The sequence below is a fragment of the Drosophila yakuba genome, chromosome 2L, assembly GCF_016746365.2.
Source record: "Drosophila yakuba strain Tai18E2 chromosome 2L, Prin_Dyak_Tai18E2_2.1, whole genome shotgun sequence".
NCBI classification, from domain to species: Eukaryota; Metazoa; Arthropoda; class Insecta; order Diptera; family Drosophilidae; genus Drosophila; species Drosophila yakuba.
In genome coordinates this window covers 19,352,528-19,366,616 of record NC_052527.2, presented here as the reverse complement: position 1 = coordinate 19,366,616, position 14,089 = coordinate 19,352,528, and positions in this window count along the sequence as shown.

Below are 14,089 nucleotides of genomic sequence, written 5' to 3'. Positions count from 1 at the left end.
TTTCTGTAGCATTTTTATACATTTTTTTCCATGGTATTTCCACAATTTCATTGCATGTGTAAAATATTTACACTCTTTTTGTTAACTACATATCTGTTAATGTAAGAAGCATCCCATGCATGTATTACAACCAGCAACCAACAGATCCAGCACAGCAGCTGGTAGATACAAGAAAGATAAAAATAATTCTTTAATGCGAAAACTGGCGGGCGACATAATAAAAATGCGCATATGCATGCAAGGGTATGCCTTACATTGTATATGGGGGGAAATGTATATTATATGTGGGCTTCACCAAATGTTCGTCGTTGCAATTTTTACATTCTGCGGCCATGCACAAAAGCCAGCCTCGCCCGCCCACTCGATCACGCCCTCGATCCGTCCGCTTTCGTCCTGCCCATCAAGTGAAGTGCTCCAAAAAGCCCAACCCATAGATTCCTCGGCTCATGCAAATGAAGTTATCCTGAGGTTATTTGTGGCTGTCGTTATGATGTCGGTGGAGTGGAGAATGGACAACGAGAACGGCTGCACCGGATATGTTTTCCCGTAGCCATAGCCAGTGCCAGTGCCTGGCAATTGATTAAAGCTTAATTGAATTTAAAGTCAAGTCGAGGGCTTTAAGGATTAATTACAATGTCGCAGGACGGCAGACATATCACTGGAATTGATGAGCCCCGCCATTCTTCGGCCAGTCGGGCACCAGCCTGTAGTCCGGCCACAATCTTCTTAACCGAATCACGCAAGCCGATAAGGACACGACACCAGGTTGTGTGCATCTTCTTCGCCCAGAGTTTGGCCAGCCAGTGTTTCGCTTAAACCTAATTAATTATGGCAATTAATTGCAAATGCATTGCCCGGGCAAAAGCCAACACTCCACACCCCGCCGACCACAAAAGCCATCTGACAACTGACCGACTTTCGCCGCAAGGCCGGCGACTCAGCCGGGGCTTATTCCGCCCAACTTGGTTTCCATTCCTTTCCTTTCCTTTCCGACTCCCTAAACCTCTGACATACGAGAAGGCCACCGTCGTGATTAGACAATGAAATGCGAAACTGATAATTGGCTAAGCAGCTAAAAGAGAACGACGATAAATGCTTTTGCCTTTCCATTGTTTGTCTTGGCATTAGGTGGACTGGACTGGCAAATGTGTCAGCTGCAATAATTTTAGACTCAGCTATGTTTAAATTTTAAACCCCGCCCAGGCGCCAAAACCGAGAATATATGGCACTCAAATATATGCACTCAATATGATTCAAATTTAGCATGTGCATCCACGTGTTATAGCGCTAATTTATTGTGATAAATCCGAGCCTTATGCTTCTAGTCAACACTAGCTGAATCATTAATTCATGTCCATAGATTTTTAAGGAAATTTTATTAAAGAAGACTTTAAATGTCACAGCATTTGAAACGTTTATTGTGCGTTATACAGTCGCATGTATTTGAACTAGAAGTGTATACATATGTATGTTATATGCATATCTGTAATATGAACTACAATAAAAATTTACAAAATCACAACCTGTTTCAATATGGTCAATGAGAACCCCCATTTCGTAACAGATAGAGCTCCACCTTGACATTCCTATACATCCCAAAAGTGTTTATACACTCTGACTCATGTCTCTGGTCGGAAATTAATACACTTCCGTTTTTGGGTCTCCCAGCGCATTACTCAAATTGTGTTTTTGCTGCTTTCTCCGCACCAAGAGACATAAAAATTAATTTGCTTTTGCCGTCATCAGGAAGCCGGAAGCTCGTTGTAATCAACCGACAAATAAATTTACAGTGCATGATAAAGGGCGCAAGGATAGAAGCTCTCTGCGCTCCGGATTTTTATAAGAGCCTGGCAAATTGTTAGCGCCGCGAATTTTTTGACCTTTCACTTAATTTCCGTTTATGACTAACCTTAAACCCATTTTAACCAATATTTTACCTTTTTTTTGCACCAGTTTTGCTGCCCTGGCGTTTAATTTTTAGGCGTCCGACAAAATGAGAAGGAAAATAAATGTTTTTTAATATGCAGGGCACGTCACGTTTGCTGGCAATATTCAATAAGCAATTTAAATGTGACGAGAATCTCCCATGTTTAAAAGTAAATATTAAATAGGGTCAATGCAAATATAACGAAAACAAATACGTAATCTTGTTGGCAATATTAAAAAGATTCTCTCGAACAGAATATAAATGAATGGAATTAGCAAAGTTCATATTAAAGATAAATTTATATTTAAAAAAAAAACCAGTTAAACTGTCGTTAAATAAAATTTAATTTAATAGCTTTCTTTACCTTATTTCCAGTGCAATCTGAGCTTATCGAAATAAACCTTTTGCGCTTTTGCAGTAACAGAAACGTTTTAATCATGCTACCGTTGTGAATTTATTCTGTGCACAAAGTTTGTTAGTTCAACAAAAGCTTTAAACTTCGCCGCGATAATTGTTGGGAAGCAATGGACCCCACTCCAAAGCTAAATTCTGGGAAAAATAGGGGGATTCCCACGCCGCCCTTGCCAATTACTAGCCAAAAACCAGCCACAACAATGTTAGATGCTTAAAATGTCGACGAAGCGCACATTAGGCTTAATTATATGCAAGCAGACAAACGAAGCGCTTGAACATTACCCAAAACCAAAACAACACGTATTCGCCCCCGATGTCCGGGAAAGGACATTGTTCCCACCGAATTGTTGTTGTTATTACAGCCTGTTATGGTGAGCAGAAAACTTCACTTGCATAACTAGCGGACCAACCTAAATGTCTGAAGGACAGGCTAAAGTTTTGGCCTTTAATTTCGAGTGCTGCAACGGTCACACTGGTCAGCCGGCATGCAACCGTGGGAGTGCCAGTGTGGTCAACTGCGGCGGTTTTTTCTTTTAACTATTTAAGGAATTCTCCAGAATTGCGAGGAAGTTTACGAACTTAATCAAAATAATATTTTTTACACAATTTACAATTTACACAACTTACAATAAATACTATTTTAAATATGAATTCCAAGGGCTAACCCTAGCTAGTTTTCCTAAAATGTAGACATACGGTCAACACTACTAAATGTGTGTGGGGGAAACGTGCGTTTGGCACTTGTTGTTATTGCTGGAAAACTTTGGCAGAAATCCCCACCATCTGCGCTGCATCTGCATCCTGTGCGGTTTGCCTGCCTTCGTTGTTGTCTAAACAACTTTTTACTTCCCCCGAATTCCCCAAACACCCACCATTCTTTCCTCGTCCTCGTTGTTTGTGGCTCATTAAAGCATTAATCATAAGATGGGGAAACGATGTTTGGTTTGAGTGTACACATAGCTATGTGGTCCTGGTCACGATTGTACAACTTTAATGGCATCACGTCGGCCATCTCAATTTCTTTCACTTCGGTTGCTCAAATATGAGAGAAAACTTTACACACATAAGCACATACACTGCAAGATGAAATTGTGGATGTATGTATTATGTAAAGCCAAAGTCGGTCTCACATCATATTATGTACGGACGTTCAATTACCCTGTATAATAAAACATATTTGTATGAAAAAAAAGCGAAGGTTAACACAGATTTAATTTCGATTTTTAACATTCGATTAACAATCTCCTCTTTTTCCTTACTTACTCCTTTAGCAAATATAATTATTTAAAAATTTATTAATTCGTTTTCACTTTTTTAGGCGAAGAGTATTGGGTATTCGGTTTCTCACATCCAAAGGACCTTCTTTCTTATTTGTGGCATACTTTTGTGTGGCCGCCAAGCTAATTGTTTTGAAGCTTGTTGCGCGCCTGGCTCATAATTCTTAAATGCTTTATTACTCAAGCACAAACCCCCGTTTCGCCATTTGGCCACCCCCAGCTCACACACAATCTCGCAAATTGGCCCAGGGCAATGGGCAATGTTGACGGTAATAAAAATTAAATAAAACGCATTCGCTTCCTACAAATATCTTAATGTTTACTTGCCTGTTTGTCGAGGGCCCATATGTACATTGTACATATGTATGTATGTGTGAGTTTGTCATTCTGTTGTTGTTTTTCATTTTGTTTGTTATTTTTTGTTTGTTGCTTTGTGCATTGCTGTGGTTTTTTCCTTTCCGCCCTCTCTTTGTCATTTCCTTTGGAAAGTGGGCGGATCGCCCCCATGGGACTTGACATTTATAGCTGGGGCATTAAAAGTCAAGAGTGGCAAATGGGGTAGGAGTTTCTGGAGGGAATTAAGGTCACACGTCGGAGCGCATGTGGGTCTGTGTTTCAAGGCACTCTCACTTACGGCTCGTTTAGGGTAAGTAGCATAAAAAAACAGAGGATAGTATAAATATTGTTGTTCTTAAGGGCAATTAATTATAATTAGTTCACTTTTTGTATCTTTTTAATACAAATAAAATAATTACGGGAATAACTAACACTTTAAAAAGGTATAAGCTGAGGTGCTAGTTTAGCTACCTTTAAAGCTTTTTAGAAATATATCATTAACAGGTTCATAAGAAATATGCAAACTGTTAGGTCTAGTTTTATATCAAAGAAGAAGCCCTCGTGACCATGGAGTTAAATCATAAAGAGCCAAGTGGCTTTAGCCTCCTCTTAAAGTTTCTTGTGAAATAATTAGTTCCAGCGATATAAATCTTCATATGCGTGTCTTCGTGTATCGTGTTAATTAATACACAAATGCAACTTTTAATTGAAATTAACCTGAGTGGAAATTGAAATCGCCCATGCTCATTTGTACAGACACATATCCGTATAGGGTTCAAATTGCAATGCATAAATCACAAAATAATCAGACATTTACTGCCACAGTTTGTGTATTATATATGTGGAATTGGTGCATTCGGGAGGCAGATGTCAATCTGGCAAGCCAATTGTCAATTGAATGCATTACAATTACCGAAATCCCGCAAATATTTCCTTTACCGGTGGATGGAGCAAAAATCCAAATACAAAACTTTGCTGCTCGATTGCATAAATACTTAATATTGCATATGACGGTGGCGGCACCCACTTTCCACCCCCTCGAAATTGCACAGAATTACAGAATCGCAGTGTGTATATGTGCAATGAAAATTGATTTATCACGAACACAGCATTTACGGTCACGCATCCAACATAAATTTTCATTCACTGCCTTTTCGGAAGCAGAGGTTGCCGCATTGTTTTTCCTGGTGTATCTGAGGCGCTGGAAAATTGTTTTGTACGCTGCATAAATTGCAATTTCATTCAGAACCAACAGGGCTTTAGCCGATCCGTACACCCATATGCGCATATGTAAAGGCGATGCATCGGTGCAGGGAAAAGTATATAACTCTTTGTTATTGTAAATAGCACTAAAATTTCATTCGAGAGGGAAAGAATGGCAACGGTATTTGAGTATTTACAAGTACTTTGCGGTTCGCGCGGTTGTTAACAGCATAAATAATGTACTTGTCTTTAAACACGGATTTGGATTTCTATAGATAATAAAATTTTTTGTTGAACAATTAAATGCTTATAATTTATTTTACTTAAATAGTTTAAACTTTCGAAGACATGTAAAAGATTTATATATTTGCAGTCTCAATCTCTGAATACCAAAATAATGATTAAACATATAGCAATTTGCAATGCACCGATGTTGTCATAACTTTTAGGATATTCAAAAATCTATATCTAACGCACTATAAATTTCGAAGTGAAGAATGTCACTCAGCTGACCCGGTGACTGAGAATAAACAGCAACCATGGGTATAGTAATGGCACACATAACAGCAGAGATTTGGATTCCGAAATTTCATTAGCACTTTAACAATGACAATTTATGTTATACACATTATGACCGGTGCCACGCCCACAATGCACCCATTGCCGCCCCCTCCTCACATACGGAAATTAGATTACAGAGCCAATGTAATTATGGCTTTTCGAGGTAACAGTGTGCATTTCAGATTGATATTCGGCAGTGAGTGTATCAATTGGCAATTACAATTCACTCAAATGATTCATTCATTAGTGCCGCCTAAATGAATATTGAAGCGAAACTTTGCTCTTTAATTCCAGAGGCTGGGTACAGAGTATACCCTATGCAATATCGCTGATACCTCTCAATGGACACTTTTTAGCAGACCTTTATTTCTGGCCAAATGTCTCCCAAGACACCACTAAACAAATTAGCGTTAATTTAATGACAGACATTACCGCCCCTCTCTCGCCGTCTGACAGGATTTATAGGTTTCTATAATAGATGACAGCAGGTTAGGTTCCTTTTCGACTGCCTTCGACTCTGCCTTCAGGAGAAGAAGTCCGAGGCAATGTGCAGACCATAAATTCCATTTGATTTTCCTCCGAAAACTCCATCCAACCTGCAATGTCAGCACCAACTGTTGCGTGGGCGTGGCATGCTGTTGAATGGCAATGATGGTGACGATAATAAACTTGTCGCATGGAATGTCCGATGCGACGCTGGAACAGCCGGTGAAATTTTCCATTTTAAAGGTGCCCACTGAGCAGCGGGGAGTGTAGCCCTTTAATGGAAGGACTTCTAACTCAAAATATATTTCAAATATTTTATACTAACGAAAAACCATCAACCTATCAACCTATCAAAATCGCGTAGATCTTATTTGAAAAAGATATTTTAAAATATGTCATTATTATAGAGGGTGATGCTTAATATGGGACTTAGATCCCATTAAGCATTTGGGTTTTAAATTGATAGGTTATATGTCAATTTTATTCTCTTTCGGCATGAAGAGGTTCCATATTTAAATATGGGACTTAGATCCCATTAAGCATTTGGGTTATGTCCATTTATTCTCTTTTGGCATGAAGAGGTTCCATATTTTAATGCAGCTTTTCACACACCCTACAAAAAAAAAGGAACCTTTTTGGCAACCTCCTAGCAATATATATGTACATTACACTCACTTCGCAGTATATATACTTCGAGCTACATGAGAAGGGACTGGCAAACCCCCAAAATATCATCAAATGGCCCACCTTCCTTGTCTGGTAAATAATAAATCCGTTGCAATTCTTTGGACAGACAAGCGAACAGGGCAACATTCCTAGACAGGATGGCTGCATTTTAGATGCATCTGCTGCTCCCGGATGCTTTGCCTGATGTTCTACTTAAAAATCGTGACTGGGCTGCCGTATTCATATATTTGACATGCATACATTAAACTTTGCTCGGCAGCAAGAAAATTTAATAAGAAAAAAGTACTGTGAAAATTGAAATGCTGCTAACATTGAGTACGGAACATTATTTTTTTTTAAATAACATGTACTCGTTCAAGGGAGAAATATGGAAGTTTTTGAAAGCATTTTTTGCCCAGGTGTGCACAAAAATTGTTCGCACCTTTTTAGTTGCTTTGGCAGTTCCTTAGTTGTTCAGAGAGAGAGAGTTTTCTGCTCAGCTGACAGGGCAAAACCATCCACAAATTCCTATTTGTTTGCCAGCGCTGTTGTACATAAGTTGTGCTTCCCCTTTTACAGAAAACTTTTTGCATACAACTAATGTGCACTTCCGCTTTTTGCGCGCGCTATTTTCTTTTCGACTCTCCAACTTCTTCACTTCCGTATCCCTAGCACTCACCATGGACAACTAAAGGTCCTTGCGGCAGGACCGAAAAATATGCGTTGTGTACGATATTATTTTGTGCTTCGAACTTTTGCTCACCAAGAAAGGTAACGCGGGGAGTGCGGACGTTAAAGTCCCGGATGAGTGCAGGGATGCATGTATTTATTGGCAAAGTTTTTGGGGCCCTCGAGAGATTTTACCGGGCTGGCCAAAGAGTTCAATCGGAATCGTGTTGGAAAAATTTAAGTTTTTCATTGAATTTTCAAGAATGAAGCTCGTCATCTCGCTTTAATTGCACACTGTGCTTATGTGTCAGCGATGTGTTGGTCTTTTCTGAAGACTGATTTATATTATGTTGCAATATTCCAAGCAAACAAAAGGTTGCTTTAATACGCACCACACACTTAAAGTCAGAGGAAAATAGTTCCTGACTGGGCAGCAATCTACTCCAGTTTTTCCTCCCGCCTAGCCAGAAGTGCAGTTGATGGCCCAAGGACCGTATAAATGAGTCCCACGAAGAGACCAACTCTATATCAGTGGCTCCATGGCCATGTACTAGAATAACTACGCACTCGGTCTGTTGGAAATGTTAAACAAAACAATCAAGACACCCGCTCAATGGGGAATGGACTCCTCTGTGTGGTTAGTCAATAAAAATACTGCCCAAATGGAATTAACACGCACTTGACCAGATCACCAGCTGCTGCAAACGAATCTCAGGTTTGCATCCGCTACCGTGCCACGCCCTCCACCATCCGCCCACAGACAATCCTACTGCCTTGTCGCAAAACACTTTGTCTCACTTAATTTTTTGCTCGTCTATTTTTGCTTCCTTTCATTTTATTTTTTGCTCCGATTTTGCCTGGTACTGGTTTTATCCTTTGCTCGTTTTTTGGTTTTACTGCCTGCTGTTGCGATGCGGCAAACAATTTCAATTTAAATTGCCAGCTTTGCTTACCTTTTTGCCATGCTCTGGGCACACTTATCAGTGTCAATAAAAGTCCGAGGGGACAACTCCCGGCCAAAAGGAACTGGTCAAAACGAGTAGCCAAAGAAACACGGGCAGCGGCAAAGACAGATGTGACGCATCCAGCGGATAAAGAAAAAAAAATAGTCCAAGTCGCTGCAGATACAGAGTGCCACGGATGATGCTACCAATATCTAGTCCCTGCCTATCACATGAATTTCGACCCAGCCCGGGGTTAAAATGTGGGTGGACACCGTTGGAGTCCCACCTACTGACTCATCATCGACTCGCTTAATTAAGGAGAGAATGATTGCCATATCACGACATGAGTGCCAAATACAAGCATATAATTTTTGATTTCTAATATGGGAAAGAGAAGGCGAGTCTCAAGTGTTGCAACTAGCGCTTAAAGTCTAGGATTAGATATACAATTATTTTAAGCAGCTTTATCTAGCATTTTCCTTCATCTAAGCAATCTCTAAAAAGCCTATCCCATAGGTATAACTTTTAGGATGTTAAAGGGTTAATGGGTATTACCCGTCTGGGCTAAATAGACATACATATCTGTCTGCGCGGTCGAACTTTCTCCTTTTCCACTCAATACTTTGCTTCTCATAATCATTTCGAGAAAAAGAAAAGTCACAGTTTTAACAGTGGACATTTTGTTTTTGTTCTTTTCTTAATATCTTCTTACACTCTTTTTTATGTGTTCATCAAAGGGATATGAATGTAAATATTTCGAGTAAATATGGCCGATATAAAAACGAGTAGAAAGCAGTACAATAATTAAAAGTCTTATGAAAATGGTTTAATTAACTGTCGAATTAAAATACAAAAAACAACGCAAACACAGAAAGAATGAACGCTATAGTCGAGTTCCCCGACTATTAGATACCCGATACTGAGCTTGTGGAAGTGCAAACGTGAAATTTCAATATTTTTGTGGTGTATAGATAAGAATTGCGGAACAAAAATAAATTAATGTGGGCGTGGCAGTTTTAAAAGGTGTTTGGGCGTTAAAGGGGGATTGGCAACATCGGGAAACTTGCGCTGCGCCTTTGTCTCTGGAATCTGCATGCTTAATCTCAACTTTCTAGCTTTTATAGTTCCTGAGATTTCGACGTTCATATGGACGGATAGACAGACGAACGGACAGAACGCTATCTTCTACCTGTTTTGCTGATATACATACTTTTCAACGAATCAAGTATACCCTGTTAATCTACGAGTAACTATTTTTGTTTATTAGCTATGTTATATAGAATAAACTTCTTTTGCACTTTTAGTTCCACAGGCACTGAAGTTTTGAGTGTTTTGCATTAATATAAAACACAGTAAAAACCTCATTTTCAGCACAATTTTCACATTGCAACACAAATTAATTTCCTTTGACATTTGACTTCTACGCAACTTTATCGAATGTCCTGCGAGAAGGCGTCCTTGTTGCAGTAACGTTTATGTATATTGTTCCCCCAACTGCCCCCAAAGAGGAGCCACAAAAACCAGAGAGGTCGCAAAGTATGAAATGTCACTTTACAGTTAAAATGTCCAGAAAATTATCAACTTTAATATTTTGTTGCTTTTCTGGCTCGTCCTGTAGTAAGAGATAGGAAATATAGTTTCCCAGTTTACTTGCTTGGTTGGGTTTTTGCTGCCACAGATGGCAACTTATAATGAAGTCCTCGAGGACGAGCCACTCCGAGAATCTCTCTCAGTTATTTTAATGCAATTATCTTACCAATTGCGAATAAGAGAGTGTCTGTGGTTCCGGCGAAAGCAATGAAAAATTTTTGAATATGTTTCTGCTGGTAAAAAAAACCTGATAACAAGCTGTAAAAAACTTTTAATTAGCCATACAAGTTAATAACGGGCATACGGAACGTTGAACCAATGAGCATCGTAAACTCAGTGGAAGCCAAATACTCAAAAACATATTCATTAACAAATTTGTTTGCCGATATTTTTATAAGAAAACTTATACGAGAAACTGAAATTTTAATAGAATTTACTGAAAAAATATTCCGAAAATATATGAAGTACCCTGAACTCACAAAATTTTATTTATGTGATACTTTTAAGAACTATGTAAGACGCAAATATATTATTGTAAAACTTACGTAGGCTTAGAGAAATAAACTTAAAATAGATCATAATAATATGCAATATTCGTATGCAGTATATTATTTATAAAAAAAAAAATTTTAATAAGGGAATATAATATGATTTTCTCTCAGTTTACCCCTAATTATTTGCATTTAAACATATACATATGTAATTTTGTTTATGCAAGCAGTATCCAAGAAGAATGTGTTCTCACATCCTCCCATCCATATCCATACAACAAGGACAATCTGAACGGATCTTCCTGTTCCTGTTGGCGCAGTTCTGCTTCCAAGTTGGCCTCCTGTAAATATGCTACGTGTGCCGAACGAACAGCCAAACAAAAGTTTCTCTTGCCTCCGGGGTTCTACCGCCATAATCATATATGTATGTATACAGATATAATTTATGTTTTACATTTGAGTTGAGGCTTGTGAGCCTGTTTATGATTCCTGTAATTTAGGTTTTGTAGTGTTGTTTTTCGCCGTTGTGTGTAATTAAACAAGTTTTGTACTCAATTTGCAAGGAAGTTACAAAATGGCATTTAACCACTTTAAGAAATAATTACAATAATGCGAAGAATTTGCATTACTTAGAAGCATACATATTCTGAATACTTAGTTTTAATAATAGCAATGTAAATATTTATAAAAATTAGTTTTGTTTATTATTCTGAATACTTGTAAATATTGCAATGTTGAATATTTATAAAAATTCCATTGTTAATGTGATAATATTTTTTCAACAACTTAAGAGCTGATTAACGAAATATTTCGATGTATAGCAACATAATTGATACAATTAAAATTTTCAACAAATCTAGTATTGCCTTTTGAATATTTGACAGGTTCACGAAAATTTAAGTTTTTGCTTATCGAAATTTACAAATGTCCTAAAAATGCCGCACAAATCTATTGTCTAAATACTGACAATTTCACCAACGAGCAAGAGAGTCTGGGAAATCTCACCAATCTGACAGTTCTCGGCTGATCGTTGGCGTGAATTGGTTTGGATCGGTTCCTCGCAGCAGCGACCGTGTGTGTTCAGATTTATTTTTAAGCTGCACGCAGAAAATACTTTTCTGTACGGGTGAAACCAATTATCAATTTTTAGTGGGTACCTATTTCTTAACTATAATACACCAATTATATTGATTAGATGAAGTGGAAAATGTGTTTCCAAATCGGTTAGGATCGCAAACGAGTTTAATGTGCTAGTATAAACGAGTATATATCAAAAATATATGTAAAGTGTGTGAGATAAATATATATTATATGTTCAGCTGGCACACTTTTAGCAGCTGTATATAAAAATACACATGATATAAGTGAACAAGTTCTTCAAAATGTTAGCAATACAACGGTCCGTAAAAATAGTAGTAGTAACCATTCATTATTTGAAGGGATTGGTATAGCTGGCTACCCAGCCAAAGGAGAGATTTGTATATACTAAGCAAACGAAAAGATATCTCCCAAAAAGTTTAAAAATATTAACGCCACGTATGCTGCCGTTGGATTTTTGGCTCGGATTTTCGAACGCACGACCGCCCCTCAACAAATAAAAATCGCACCGTGTTTTTATTGTTGCCACGCGAGGGAATCGGCGAGGGATCCGCATGTAAGTGAAATGTTCAACAAGCAGCCCCGGCAATTAACTAGATCAAGTATATACTATATATACATAAGTATATATGTATATACATATATATAGGTACACATATAAGCATCGATTAAGCAGTCTAAAGATAGCCGATAAAGTGTTCCATGTGGTATTTTCAGATTACAGCATTGCATATTTTAATAAGTCATGCAGTTTAATTTAAGTAAAGGCAATACAATTAGGCCAAATTTAATTTCGCTGCCTGCGGCTCGCTTTTGTTATTTCAGTTTTATATTTGGGGGCTATAATAGAGCCAACAGCAGCACTAACAACAGTGCCGCATCGACAGATCCAACTACGTGTGCTTGGTCTAATTTTAGACCGGCGAAATAGTCTGCTGTTCTGGCCCAGAGAAATTGACCGACGAAATGCCGATCGTACACCAAACCCTCATACCCCAACCCCTTCACCCTCTGACGTATTTCTGTTGTTTTAAAAAATATTTTTCCGCACATTTCTCATTGGACACGATGAAAACTAATTTCTTTTTGGGGCGGCATAATTCAGTTTTATAGTAAAGAATAATGATGGCTCTGTTGTGGAAAGGCACATTAAAATAAACTTATGAAAAATAATTATTAAATTTAAAGTTTAAATTTAAATTAAACAGAATCATCTTTACATGTTAATATGCAATAATGGCCTCTGAAATAAAAGCATTTTAGAAATTCCAGGTTATTTAATTGTTTCGATTGTTGATAAAACCAAAAATAAATATTCACACACAAACTCATAAAAATAGCGGGAAGAGATAAACAAATCATTTAATAGTGATCAGATATTATTGGTGTATATAGCGCGTTGAAGGCACAGATAATCACAACAAATTGGTTAGATGACATTTGTTAAATTAAAAAAACAAGTTGCGAACATTTATTTTCTTGGAACGCTCTAAGAAGTCAACAAGTCAAGTATGTAGGCTCTTTCAGCCGGAAATTCACCATCAGCCAAATTGTATATCTCGTCGAGAAACACACCCATTGAAAACCGTTTATATATTATAATTTATGATATATGGGCAAGCGTCAGAATTTCTCAGTGACTCAGACAGCCCGTTGTGTAAATGAAGTTCACCCGCGAAAGAAAAATATTTTAGTGAAAATGGTAATTTTCAATATTTTCTCTCGAAATTTGTTGGTCTCTCGCCAACTGTCAAACATTTTCATCTGAGCATGCGTTCACCAACAACAGCTGATTGACAACAAATGTGAGTGCAAGTGGGATAAAGATACTCAGTACCAGAAAACTCTCGATCTATTCATAAAAGTTTATTTTGCTTATGCCTAAGATATCTATAAAAATAGGCTAGCTAAATGTTTGGATCCCGCATTCATTTATCGGCATTTACGTTCCGATTTCGGGTTGTTTGTAAACACAAGTTTAGTGTTGAATAATAACTCTGGGATTTCCCTCTTTTCAAGCGATTTATTGAATACATATATGAATCCCATGTCCCATATGTTATAAATGAACATCTAAAATAGTGATAATGCTATCATTATTCATAGCTCATGCACGATTCCATAGGTCAAATGAGTAAATTAGCGAATGGGAATGAATGGTTTAATAATTTTTTATTTTTTATGACCAATTGAATACAATTTCTAGAACTCTAATTTAAATTGAATTTCTCCAGGAAAATGCGTTTTTGAACTGTAACGACTTACGAACATTTGGAATGCCAAATTACACAAAAACAGGCTTTTCCCAATTTTAGAACCTTTCGTCAGCCAGCGCCAGATCCTAAGCTTTTCTTGGGCTATCATCAATATTTTCACGGCTGCCTCTGCGAAAAGCTGGTTTTTCCTGCACAGTGTGCTTTTGTAGCT